The following is a 14,585-nucleotide window of genomic DNA, read 5'->3' on the forward strand; positions in this document are numbered from 1 at the left end:
TACTAACCTTACTTTTATTCTCCAAGATGACACCAGTGCAATAGACCAGGAGCTGCTAACACAGTAGCTGCAGGCATCTGCAATGGCCTTCATTAGCGCCTCTAGGCCCAGAACTTCATATATATATTTAGACAAGCCGTCCTGGCTTCTGATTTGATCCCCGAATGTCCTACTTTTCCTTAGGATGTCCCTATTTTCATTAGAGAAATGTTGGAGGATATGGAGTTATCTGACCCTTGAGCTGTCTGAAGGCAATCCTATATAGGGAAGGGGTTTTTTATGTTTAATGTTTTATTATGTTTTTATATATGTTGGAAACTGCCCAGAGTAACTGGGACAACCCAGTAAGATGTGTGGGGCATAAATAGTAACATTATCATTATAGAATAGGACGTCCCTATTTTCATCGGAGAAATGTTGGAGGGTATGGGACTGGTCCTGCCTCTCAGTGTTTTTAGCTGATGAGTGAAGTAAGAGCTGTGATTGATAGGTGAGTCATTTGGACACTAAACAACAGGAATCCCTAGGGTCCTGAAGAATTTCCACTTCCCCCTCCCCCCTAGTGCACTGTCCCTGCTTCAGTCTTATTTTCTACTGCTTAGAGCAGGCATAGGCAAACTCGGCCCTCCAGATGTTTTGGGACTACAACTCCCACCATCTCTAGCTAACAGGACCTGTGGTCAGGTGTTAAATGTGCGAAAAAAGTCAGAAACCTAAGGCAGTATAAGTTCCTCAACTATGTTTATTTATTTGTCAGTGACAACAGCTCACTCATAAGAAAACAAGAACCAAACTGACTGGACAACACAATAATAATCCTGAGCATGAACTGACGTTGACAGTTGACAGTTGAAGGTGCATGCATTTACTTGCCATTAGAACGTTCATCTACCAATGCTTTTTTTTTTTATAAAATTTTTATTAGTTTTACAAAAGTTTTTATAACAAACAAACATAAAAGAAAAACAAACAAACAAACAAATATAATTTCAAAATATCCTTTCATAGACTTCTTTCCTTGGACTTCCCCATACCTCCCCTTTCTGCATCCTCATGTCCAAATTTTATAGCAACTTATAAATGTTCTTTCCCATCCTAATTCATCATAGTCCTTTCTTAATCTAATCTTATATTACTGCAACCCTTTCTCTCTGTAAAATCTCGACATTCTAAGCTTCATCAAGTTTATAATAGTTCTTAAGATAAATCTTGAATTTCTTCCAGTCTTCTTCCGCAGTCTCCTTTCCCTGGTCACGAATTCTGCTCGTCATTTCCGCCAATGTCATATAGTCAATCACTTTCATCTGCCATTCTTCCAAGGTGGGTAAATCTTGTGTCTTCCAATACTTTGCGATCAGTATTCTTGCTGCTGTTGTTGCATACATGAAAAAAGTTCTATCCTTTTTTGGCACCAATTGGCCGACAATGCCCAAGAGAAAGGCCTCTGGTTTCTTAAGGAAGGTATATTTAAATACCTTTTTCATTTCATTATATATCATCTCCCAGAAAGCCTTAATCTTCGGGCATGTCCACCAAAGATGATAAAAAGTACCTTCAGTTTCCTTACATTTCCAACATTTGTTATCAGGCAAATGGTAAATTTTTGCTAGCTTAACTGGGGTCATGTACCACCTATAGACCATTTTCATAACATTTTCCTTTAAAGCACTACATGCCGTAAATTTAATACCAGTGTTCCACAACCTTTCCCAGTCAGCAGACATAATATTATGACCAATATCCTGTGCCCACTTAATCATAACTGATTTAACTGTTTCATCTTGTGTATTCCATTTCAACAGCAAGTTATACATTCTTGACAAGTTCTTAGTATTGGGTTCTAACAGTTCTGTCTCAAGTTTTGATTTTTCCACCTGGAAGCCAATTTTCCTGTCTTGTTTGAAAACCTCCATTATTTGATAGTAGTGGAGCCAATCTTGTACTTTTGGTTTTAGTTTTTCATGGCTCTTTAATTTCAATTTCTCTCCATCCTGTTCTAAGATCTCACAATACTTTGGCCATCCGTCCTCCATATTAACTTTCTTGTGGGCCTTAGCCTCTAAGGGTGACAACCATCTAGGGGTTTTGTTTTCCAACAGATCTTTATATCTCATCCAAACATTGAACAGCGCTTTCCTTACAATATGATTTTTAAAGGCACTATGCACTTTGATTTTGTCATACCATAGATATGCATGCCAGCCAAATGCATTATTGAAACCTTCTAAGTCCAAGATATCTGTATTCTCGAGGAGCATCCACTCTTTCAGCCAGCAGAATGCTGCTGCTTCATAGTACAATTTTAAGTCCGGCAGGGCAAATCCCCCTCTTTCTTTTGCATCTGTTAATATTTTATATTTTATTCTGGGCTTTTTGCCCTGCCAGACAAATTTCGCAATATCTTTCTGCCACCTCTTGAAACAGTCCATCTTGTCAATAATCTGCAAAGTTTGAAATAAAAACAACATTCTTGGCAATACATTCATCTTAATCACTGCAATTCGGCCTAACATTGACAATCTCAAATTTGACCATATTTCTAGATCTTTTTTAATTTCTGACCAGCATTTTTCATAATTATCCTTATACAGATTCAAATTTTTAGATGTTAAATTAACCCCTAGATATTTCACCTTCTTAACCACCGTCAGACCTGTCTCTTCTTGAAACTTATTCTTTTCCATATCTGTTAGGTTTTTCCCTAAGACTTTAGTTTTTTGTTTATTCAATTTAAATCCGGCTACCTGCCCAAATTGTTGGATTATTTCCAACACTCTTTTTGTACTAGTGTTTGGCTCCTGCAAAGTCAATACAAGGTCATCTGCGAACGCTCTTAACTTATAGTGTTTAGTTCCGACCTGTACACCTTTAACTTGCTGGTCATCTCTAATCATGTTCAGCAACACCTCCAGGACCGAAATAAAAAGCAATGGGGAAATTGGGCACCCCTGTCGTGTTCCTTTTTCTATCTTAAGTTCCTCAGTTATTACATTGTTTACAATTAGCTTAGCTTTTTGTTCAGAATATATTGCACCCATACCATTCTCAAATCCTTGTCCTACCCCCATCCCATGAAGATTCTTTTTCATAAAACCCCACGAAATATTGTCAAAGGCTTTCTCCGCATCCACAAATATCAAAACTGCTTTAGTATTTATATTCACCTCTAACTTTTCCAAAATGTCTATTATGTTCCTAACATTGTCTGAGAGGTGTCTTTTTGGGAGAAAGCCTGCTTGGTCTCTGTGAATCTTCTCCATCAATACTCTTTTAAATCTTTTTGCTAAAATGTCTGCAAAAATTTTGTAATCCACATTCAATAATGAAATTGGGCGGTAGTTCTTCAATTGAGTCTTTTCAGTCTCTACCAATGCTTATACGATTGGTTAGAACGCGCCTTGTAACATAAAATGACTTAAACCCAATACATAACACTCCTCCCCCCAACTTCCTAACAAAAGGAACAAACATAGTCATCAAGGTGTGCCAGCCTTTTCCGCTCCTGCTGGGACCGTTGCGGTTCCTGTGCCCGAGTGGGTGACCCAGGAGGTTCCTCCAGTACCTGTGGTCTGAGTGGGGCGGTCAGGGAGGCTGGCTCCTAAGGGGTTACTTCCGATTGGGCCACTGAGGATTCCAGCCTGAAGTTGCACTGCTGGGGTAACTCAGTCACTGGCAACCTGTCTGGTTCCCACCCTGGCATGGGCACAGAATCTCCCGAGGTACCCATTTCTCTGTCCTCTGGTTCCTCTTGAAGTTCTGTGTTTGGAGGTGCCCTGCTCTGATCTGGTTGAGGTGTCCCTTCCAAACCAGTCCCCCCTCCAATCCTACCTCATAGGAAACCGGACCTGTACAGCGGGCAGTGATACCAGGGACCCAACCCTGTCTGGGCCCATAGTTTTGGACGTACACAGTGTCCCCCGGGGAGAACTCTCTTGGAACCCCCCCGCACCACAGTGGATGGCCATTGCTCAAGAGCCCAGTCAGGGTGCATACGATCAAGAAGGGTAGTGAGCCTCCTCCCCATAAGCAACTCTGCCGGGCTCCGGCTGGTCACTGCGCTTTGGGTGATGTGTTAGGCCAATAAGAACTCCGCTAACCCGAGAGTCCAGTCTCCATGCACTATGCACCTAAGCGCATCTTTGGTAGTATGGACCATGCGTTCAGCTTGGCCGTTAGTGGCCGGGTGAAAAGGAGCAGAACAAATGTGGCGGATTCCATTCTTGGTTACAAATTTTTTGAATTCTGCCAAAGTAAAAGCGGTCCCATTATCACTCACCAGTGTGTCTGGCAAGCCGTGTGTCTGCTCATCGAAAGAGCATGCCTCTGTGTCCCTGGGTGCCATCAGACCTTCCAGTAGAGTGATGGCGGAACTTCCCAGCACCATCAGTAGCACATCCACCTTGTCTGCCTCCCTAGTGAAGCCTTGTAGTTGAACGTAGCTCCTTATTTGGTGGAGCCACTGAGACCATTCTGCAGGATGGCTCATATCGAAGTCCGGTGGCGGCCGACTATAACTGGTGGCCATCCTCGGACCTGGAGCAGTCGCTTGTGCGATTGTGGGTGGTTGCGAAGACACGGCAGGTGCAGTCTCGTTTCTGGGACTATTTGCTAAGTCCAGCGTGGTGGTGAGATCGCGTTTACTGCGAGGCGGGAGGCGGTGGTGCTGCAGTGCGGTCTTGGGCCTCTGGCAGCCGGTGGGAGCTCCTCAATCCCATCCTCATCGCCAATGTTAAATGTTCAGAAAAAGTCAGAAGCCCAAGGCTGTAGTATAAGTTCCTCAACTACATTTATTTAACATTTGTCAGTGATAACAGCTCGCTCATAGGAAAACAAGAACCGAACTGACTGGACAACACAATAATAATGCCGAGCATGAACTGACCGTTGACAGTTGAAAGAGCATGCGCTTACTTGCCATTAGAATGTTCGTCTACCAACGCTTCTGCGGTTGGTTAGAACACGCCTTGTAACATAAAATGTGTTAAACCCAATACCACCCCTAGCTAACAGGACCAGTGGTCAGGGATGATGGGAGTTGTAGTGCTAAAACATCTGGAGGGCCAAGTTTCTCTATACCTGGCTTAGAGCCTCCATAGTTTGCCCTTCCTTTTTTTCTTAGTAACTATGATGCATCTGTCATGTGATGGCTTTGTCTGAGATCAGGTAGTCACTAGATGTTATTTTCTCCAAATACTACCACACAATAAGTGGGTGTGGATGTTAAAGAATCCCCCTTTTCCCCAAAATAGCAAATGTGAAAACTTTAATGTTGCTTCTTGCTCTGGGATTGTGTGGACAATGACAAGGAGGTTATAAGTAATTTAGATAAACAAATAGTATATATTAGCAATAGTTGGGGCATAATAATTTTTGAGTGTCTGCATACCCTCCAACATTTCTCTGATGAAAATAGGGATGTCCTAAGGAAAAGTGGGACATTCCAGGATCAAATCTGAAACTGGGACAGCTTCTGTAAATCCAGGACTGTCCATGGAAAATAGGGACGCTTGGAGGGTCTTTGTCTGCCACTATGGAAGGGATTGCTGTGTCTCAACCACTGCTGACAGATATCTTCTGATTCTACTACATTTGCAGAATGATTTTGAGATTACCAGATTGTAATGTATACAGAACAAAAGAAGCAAGCATTTGCAAAGTGCTGTTTCAGAGCAGTGATTTGCTTGCAAGTCCCCCCCCTTTCCCATTGCATTTTAAGTGCCTTTGCTTGCCCTAATGCTTGCCCTATCAAGGGTTTCAAGTAGGTCCTTTATCCTCTATCTATCATCTATCTATCTATCTATCTATCTATCTATCTATCTATCTATCTATCTATCTATATCTATCTATCTATGAGAGAGTGCAGCACAGAGCCAGCAAAGGTATACCACTGATATGGGACATGGGTGACACTGTGGTCTAAACCATTGCGCCTCTTGGGCTTGCTGATCAGAAGGTCAGCAGTTTGAATCTGCTCGACGGGATGAGCTTCCATTCCTCTGTCCCAGCTTCTGCCAACCTAGCAGTTCGAAAGCACTCCAGTGCAAGTAGATAAATAGATATCGCCGTGGCAGGAAGGTAAACGGCACTTTCATGCACTCTGGCGCTTGTCATGATGTCCCGTAGTGCCAGAAGCAGTTTAGTCATGCTGGCCACATGACCCGGAAAGCTTTCTGTGGACAAACGCCAGCTCCCTCGGCCTGAAAGCAAGATGAGCGCCACACCCCATAGTCGCCTTTGACTGGACTTAACTGTTTAGGGGTCCTTTACCTTTTAGCTTTACTGATGGTGAGAGATGAGGAAAAGAACTCAAGTATCAAGTAGCTTTGGTTTCTGTGCAGGCTTGAGGTGGTGGTTTGTCTTAAATTTAATGTGCCTTCGAGGTTGGCAGTCATTTGTGTGCTTATCTCCCAATATCTTATGTATCTAAAATTGGATTTTTGAGTACAAAGCTGACATGTTATGTATAGTTGCATATAAAATATTCATTCTCAAACTCTTGCTGACACAATGCTTTCATTCTCCATGGGTCTTGTGGAATGTGGTCTCAGATATTGTGGCAGATTAGAAATCAGCCTGCCTCAACCGTTGTGTCCTTTACTTCAAGGTCTCCCAGGGCATCTACCCATGTGATAAGGCATGTGAGACCAGTTTTCAGGACGGAATCCATGCATGACACAGCCTGCCTAAACCAGAGGGCAAGGACTGAAAGATTAGTAATATGCGGGAAGATGAAACATTAATTTGATGGAAAGGGCAATCAGAGAAACCAAACTGTGAATTGATCTGTTTATAGTTGACTAGAAGGGGGGGGGAGAGAAAAGAAAAAAGGTGGGCGCTGATGAAAGAGCATGCTTTTCAGAGTGAACTGCTTTTGAAATGAATGTCAGCTCCTTGATTCGTATTGAGAGGTATCCAGAAATCCTTTACTCGGGAGGCTGATCAGATGTGGCAGCTTCTGCAACAAGCAACTTGCCCAGTGCTATGAAGAAGAAACCGCTGACAAGAGTGTGTCTGCGATGGTCATTTATGCTAAGAGTCAAAGTGGATGTCCTCATCAATGAGCAGATGACATGTTAAATAAGTGCTAGGGTCGAATGACTGGCAGGCAGGAAACAGGGCATGAACGCGATTCCAGATTGCTAGTTTCTAAATTCAATCCAGCTTCTTTCAAGCTTCTATGGCCAACGCTTATTAAGCACTATGCTGGAGCAGTAGGGGGTTTATTCTACGGGCGTAAAAGCAAGGAGAAGGCAAATAGACATGTCACCTCTCTGCCAAGGCGGAGAACGTAGAATGACACCAACACTTCCTTCTCCCTCAGGATCCTCCAAAAACCCAGAGAGGTCGTCTCCCCTCCTGTGTCCCACAACAACTGCCCAGGCAATGCATACCTTCCAACATTTCTCTGGGCAGCTTTCAACCCATATAAAACACAATAAAACATTAAACATTAAAAAACTTCCCTATACAGGGCTGCCTTCAGATGTCTGCTAAAGGTTGTATAGTTACTTATCTCCTTGGACAAATGTGTCTTACTTATTTACTATGTCAGCTGGCTCCTTTTTTTCCCTTCTTTTTAATTGTTTTAAAGCTTTTAATTATGGCTTGGGAGGAACTTTGGCCCTGTCCTATAGCATAACAATCTCTAAGTATATAAGATAAATATATTTCCTTAAAAGCAAATTTGATTATAAAAAATTCACAAATCAGTCAATGGATATTACAAGTTTAGGGCAGATATATTGGGAAGAAACATATAATGTCCATTCTAAATATATTCTGTGAATATATATTTGAGCGAGAATGATATAAAATGTACAGTACAGGCTATAAATTCTAGAACAGGTGTAGCTGGTGTAAATATATTTCTTTATCTCACTGATTGGATTTTGCACCTCCCTGCAAGATTTCTGTGTACCGGGAGAGAGAAAGAGGTTATGTGTACAGATGGTTAACTGCTGAAATGCCCAGAAGGTTCAACTCATCTGCGCTTGCGAAGATGAGGAGAATTTTCCACTGACTAATTCGCAGGTGTTTTGAAAGCTCTGGATTACATTCAGGTTTTGCTGTTCTGTTTTGTTTGATCAAATGCCTTAGGTTAGATGTTGAAAATGTGAATATTTTATTCTTATTATTATTATTATGTCCAAGTGGTTATAAGAGCATCAGTACTGCTCTCTAGAGAAAAACGGGGTTCAGAGAAACCTTTTGGCATTTGGACCTCACAGCCATTACAAACCAACGCCTTGGGCTTCCACTGTCCCTGGGCTGCCTCTCCTTTTCCATGACACATTGCATCGCCTCAGGTCAACGACTTAGAGCTCGCCTGCCCATCGTCATCACGGTCATAATTTGGCAAGCAATAATAATTATTTTCTGCCTTATGCTAGGCCTTTCTCTTGCTCTGTCCTGCGCTCTTTTTAGCCTACAACCAGAATGGCAGCAAAAACGAGCAGGTGTTTAGGAAGCTTGGCTGCTGAAAAGCGATGCGCAAGTGTCACTCTCCACTAGAGTAGGCTGTGTTGGCACTGCACTCTGGCTGCTATCCGTCGACAGTGAGCAGGAAGAGGTAACACAATGCTTCTTTTAATAACAAGTTTAATAGTGAGCTGGATGAGTAAAATTAAGGGCTACACTCAACAGCACGGCACGATTATGGGCTTATGCAGATGAAGGGTGAATCTGTATCTCAGGTTATTATCCTATGCATGCTTACATGAGATAAATCCCTGTTTAACTCAGTGGTACTTATTCTGAGTAGCCATGCAAAGGTGCAATACTGTAGAACACCGTCTACCTACAGTGTGTGTGTATGTAGATACACCTGTGTTGTGGTTTACACATTTTTAAAATCTAGGTAGATGTATACTGAGGAAGCGGTGTGTGTGTGTGTGTGCACGCACACAGTCTTTCTAGAACTAAATAAGAACCAACCCAGTTGATAAATGTTAATCTTTTTGGTTTTCATGTAGAAGCACAACGATGGTTTTATATCTTCATATAACTAGAGGTGGAGGAAGGGGGGAGGTGGGGGTGGAGCGCCCCGGGTGTATCCGCTGAAGGGGGTGACATTCGGCACACTGCCCACCCGCGACTCCCAGCCTACCCCAAAACGTTGGGGAAGGGAGGGAGCTGCGCTGCGTTGCCGGTGGCATTCCCCCCTTCCCCCTTCATTTTGACAGCTTGGGGGAGGCTTGGGAGTCGTGGGCAGGCGGCACGCCGAATGTTCACCATAGGTGGCTTGCTCCGCCCCCGGCTGCAGGGCGCACATATCGCTCCGTGTACCCGAGTGGCTATCCCCACGCCTGAGAGGGCACCCTCCACACCCCACATCCCTCGGGAGCACGCCCGCCTTGGGCAGTGCAGGCATATGCTCTGCCGCTGCATATGACATCTTCGTGTCTGGAATTTTATAAAAAGCTTTTCTTCAAAACATTTAAATTAGCGCTCCTCCACTGGAAGAGTACAGTGGTACCTCGGGTTAAGTACTTAATTTGTTCCGGAGGTCCGTTCTTAACCTGAAACTGTTCTTAACCTGAAGCACCACTTTAGCTAATGGGGCCTCCTGCTGCCGCTGCGCTGCCGGAGCCCGATTTCGGTTCTCATCCTGAAGCAAAGTTCTTAACCTGAAGCACTATTTCTGAGTTAGCTGAGTCTGTAACCCGAAGCGTATGTAACCCGAGGTACCACTGTACAGCGGATGAATTCTTAACTTTCAAAAAATGTTTCGCATAACAATTACTAAGAAAATTTGCTGCTTTTTTGCCTTTCTTTTTAAACATAAGATCACCAGATGTATAGGATTGTCTATCCTATACATTTCTACTCAGAATTAATTTTAATTGGGTGGTCCAAACATAGAAGCATAGAAGCATAGAATTGTAGAGCTAGAAGGGGCCCCTTGGTTATCTGGTCCAGCCCCTGCAATGCAGGAACCTCAACTAAAGTATCCATGGCAGATGGCCATTCAACCTCTACTTTGAAACCTCCAAGGAAGGTGAGTCATCTGAAGATGGTTTGCTATGGGAATGTGGTATACAAATAAACAGTGATGACACTAAGAACATACACATATGCTAATAATGACTAAAATAAGACCCATTGATTTCAATGGGTCTACTCAGAGTATGAGGCACTTGGATGCCACCCATAACTTTCAGTGGGTATTTAGTCATTCATTGGGCACTTATTCAGCCCAATTACCTGCACTTCACAGTACAGTGGTACCTCTAGTTATGAACTTAATTCGTTCTGGAGGTCCGTTCTTAACCTGAAACTGTTCTTAACTTGAGGCATGCTTTTGCTAATGGGGCCTCTTGCTGCTGTGCCGGCGGCAGCACACAATTTCCGTTCTCATCCTGGGGCAAAGTTCTAAACTCGAGGTAACTCTTCCAGGTTAGCGGAGCTTCTAACCTGAAGCGTTTGTAACCTGAGGCGTTTGTAACTTGAGGTACCACTGTACAAGATCAGGAGAAGGAGAAGGAAGCTCTGGGGCTCTGCGGGGGTGGGGCAGTGGACTCCCAGATGGGACGTTGGGGTTATATAATGATGAGGTTGGGGCCCTCTGGAAAAGAGGCATTGGTAACATAGAAAACTATCCTGGCCAATGTCAGTTTCACAGATTATAAGACAATTGGAGGCAGGACCATGCATGGAAATGCTTTTAGGAATCTCTCTTTTAATTGTCACGTTTCATTGTTAGAAATGGAAGCCGGGCCCAAAGCCTAATGAACAGGGGTTCCTGTGTGGAAAGTGAACTGGGAAGGGGCTGCGACTGCTTTGGGGATTCCGCTTTCCCATTCTTGTGCAAATGGTGAGGACAGAGGTCCCCTTCAGTTTCTCATGAACGCACCATCAAACAACTCCGAGCTTCTCAAAACAGCAGCAGCAGAATCTTATTTCAGCAAAGAAGGGGGACAAATAATGAAAAACAGCTTCCGAAAGGTTGCTCGGCAGTGTGAGAACTTGGCCCTGCAGTTCACAGCATTCCAGTAAACAGAGTGCCAGAAAAATAATAATTGGGATATACTGAGCTGAGGTAATGCTGGCAAGAAGCTACGAAAGCCTAACAAAAGACCTCTCCCCCTCCCCACCCGCCCGCAAAGAAGCGCTCTTCATTGCTCCTTGTGTTTTCCTGTCAGAAGAGGCTGTGGGGCTTGTTTCCTGGCAACGTGCCCCAGCTCCTTCGCTCCGCTGAGACCCATCTACCCCTAGGGGGAGCCCATCGGCTGTCAGCCTCCAGCAAGAACCTGTGTTTAACTAGCTCCTTCTGGGATGCAGGCGAGCTTTCTGAGAGCACAATTAGAGCATCTGTCATGAGCAGCAGAACCAGTGCGAGGTGGCGAAAGGTTTTGGTGGCTGCTGGAGTCTTTTAGAGCTAAATCATTGGGAAGTGCATAGAGGCCAGTTTGGATGACCTGTCCCTCTTCCTCGCCTATCTTTTTTATTATTTTAAAGGGAAGGGGGAGTTGTGTAAAAACCCACGCGATAAATCTTTCCTGCTTGTCAGAGATTTCAAGTAAACAAAATAATAGTTCTCAGGAGAGGTTTATGCTAAAACATAGAAATTTCCTCCCCTTTTAAGCCTGCGGGTGTTTATTGCTTTTTCAATGTACGTTAGCCAACGCTGCACTTTTTCTTTTTAACAAAAATACATCTTAGAGATTCTATCGGCAACTTACAGCCTAAATTTCTGCAACCAGCTTCCCAAGCCTCCACTGATTCTCCATTTCTCCCTCCACTTTTCTTTGGATCATGTGTTCGCCAGCGGGTACTGTGACCAGTGTCGACTTTTTACCTTTGAGAGTTTTGTAAAAGAAGGAATATACAGGTGCAGATTACAATGCTGCCATCAACAGAGGTGAACTTGCTGAAATTCCCTCTTCTGCAGCCCTGGCCTGCATTGCATCTGGTCACTGTGCATATATCACTGTCCAGCCAGCCAGATTTGCATTAGAAGGAACCATTGCCGCAGAAGCACAGACACATAGAACAGGTGATAACTCCCCGAATTGCCCAGCCTACAATTTAACTGAGTTACATTTCTATGATTGAACAACAGAGAAGAGGGGCATAGCATAGAAGAGGAAAGAAGTGCTTTCCTTGAACAAAACAAGAATCCTCCGTCTAGGATGAACTACATTTATTTCAGGATTTATAAACTGCTTCCCAACATGTTTTCAAAGTAGTATACAAGAGAACTACTTATATACAACATATATAATAAAAATGAAATATACATAACAATCTAAAAATTTTTTTTGAAGCATCAAATTACAAAATTCTATATAGCATACAATATAAAATGGCTGAGTCACTCTTCAGGGAAAGCTCTCTTAGATAATTTATAGTGCTGGGTGCTTGTTGAAGTTCAGTTGGAATCCGAATCCACAGATCAGCTATATGCATGTAAGAGGCAGGGCCGGTCCACCCATGAGGCAGGGTGAAACAGTTGCCTCAGGCAGTGAAAACTCCCGAAGTGGCCCCTCCATGAGCACCCCACCCACCCTGCCACCTCCACCAGTGTCAGAGAAATGGGGCTAGCATTGGCGCAAATTTCTGGCAAGTTCTCAATGGCAGAGTAGTGGCAGCAGGGCAGCACTTCTCATTTCGCCTCAGGTGGGATGTGCCAGCCCTGTGAACAGGGCCTTATGCTAGAGCTGGATGTGCTGGGTTGCTCTTGAAGAAGGATTCAGATCAATAAACTCAGAGGAATTCAATGTAACTCCCAACCCACCAGAGTGGATTTAGAGGAGGTGCAGGGGCACACAGGTAAAGGCGAGGGGGAGAGAGCCCTGTGGCGCTAGCGGGAATCATAGCTCTGGCTTCCACTATCAGAATGGGTTTGTTGAATCCAGCGCACTGTATCTTGGCATTCATTATGGACCTGTGGGGTTTTTTCTTCTATCCAAAACAACTCCTTTAAGTGTTTGTTGTGGGGGAGGAAGGGAAAGGAGATTATTAGCCGCTTTGAGACTCCTTAGGGTAGTGATAAAGCGGGATATCAAATCCAAACTCTCCTCCTCCTTCCTTTAGGCATTCACCTCCACGATTTGGTTGCAACGCATGCACAAGGTTGTACCTTTGTACTTGTGTTAATTTATCCAGCATGGTTAACTCTCTATAGTTCAGCACCCACAATTATTAAATGGAAAGCTTACGTCAGCTGCAACTGTGCAGTAGGAGAGCCAAGGTCATCATTTAAGTAACCTATTGCATTTCCAATCAGATATATTAATCAGACCGAAATATGAAGCAAAGTGCTAAAAGTCACCAAGCATTTCAATGGCAGAGTTTCAGCAAGAGGCCTTATTTTTCCTCCTGGCTGTGTTTCCTAAAGATTCAGTTATGTATGTTACATATAAGTTTACTTGTAATGCTGATATATAAAATGGGTAGTGATTTATGATCTTCATAATATATTACCCTCAGCTGCTGTGAATACCACAAAAATTTCCCAACACAGTAATTTGATTAGTAGCTGATTTGACAATGCAAAACACAAGCAGATACTATATAAACATTGGGCAACTGAACAATAAGGTGTGCAGAGTGGCCCCCAGTTTGGCTGGAATACTAGCCTGTGGATGATTTTCCCAATACTGAAATGCTTTAGTCTTCAATGAGGGGAACTGATGTAATATCTTGTGATGTTTGCCAGAGAGCTGTCAGGCTGGACTGAATTTGTGATCCAAAGTATATATTGGCACATAAAAAGGCATGAGATCAAAATGCTACAGTGCATAGAATAGTTTCAATGTTCTGAAGTAAACTCATTCATGATGCTTAAGGGGCAGTTTATCCAGTAACCAAACAACACATATAACATTTTCTCAGAAATTATTTACTTTTGTAACCACTTTGGAATCTTGTTTTTCCAAGAAAGGATGAGTACGTAGTTGTATGCTACAATGCGATTCTATTACCAATAATAAATATTAACTAGAATATATGCTCTTCTACTTGCCAGACATATTTACTATCTGGGAAGGCAATGCTATGGGTTGACAATATTTTGTAGGAACTTTAATCTCTTTCACTATGTAAAAAACAAAACAAAACACCAAACACCTCCAAACCGAATGGCTTACAATGAAAAAATGTGTCTACAGTAAAAGAAAAGGCCCATGGGATGCAGATGTTGGGAGTAGATGCCGCAGTGTGGAATGGCCTTGCTGCATAGAATGAAAAAATGGAGAAGTACTTAAGTACTTAAGCACTGGCGAGAGTGAGTGTACATCCTTCACACAAACAAAGGCAATCTTGTGTAAAGACAGAAGCTTTAATATAGGAGTAGCCAAAGTGCTGTCCTCTGCTTTGTTGGACTACATATCCCATGATGATCACTGCTCATGTCCGCCAAGACAGATTGTTGCCGCAGTCCACCAATGCCTGCAGGGCATCATGTTGGCTACCCCTCATTTAACATAGCAGGTTTTAAAAATCTAGAAATTTATTAAGGTAAGTAATTGAATGACTGCAAGGGCTCATTCTGCAGGATGCAGAGGTAGCCTTTTTTTAAAAGGGACATATAAAAATAGGTAAATTGATGAAGATTTACAGGTGCAAGTCCTGGGGGAAAAAGT

At 43.1% G+C, this 14,585-nt stretch overlaps 1 long non-coding RNA gene across 1 annotated transcript; it reads left to right on the forward strand.

Annotated features, from left to right (window-relative positions):
* Window positions 1-5,018: 5,018 nt before the first annotated feature.
* Window positions 5,019-12,532, forward strand: LOC309539184. Its single transcript, XR_014222752.1, has 3 exons — window positions 5,019-5,163; window positions 8,425-8,569; window positions 10,703-12,532. It is a non-coding gene; the product is annotated as an uncharacterized lncRNA (long non-coding RNA).
* Window positions 12,533-14,585: the final 2,053 nt, after the last annotated feature.

This window comes from Podarcis vaucheri (assembly GCF_965113315.1).
Source record: "Podarcis vaucheri genome assembly, chromosome: 8".
NCBI lineage: Eukaryota > Metazoa > Chordata > Lepidosauria > Squamata > Lacertidae > Podarcis > Podarcis vaucheri.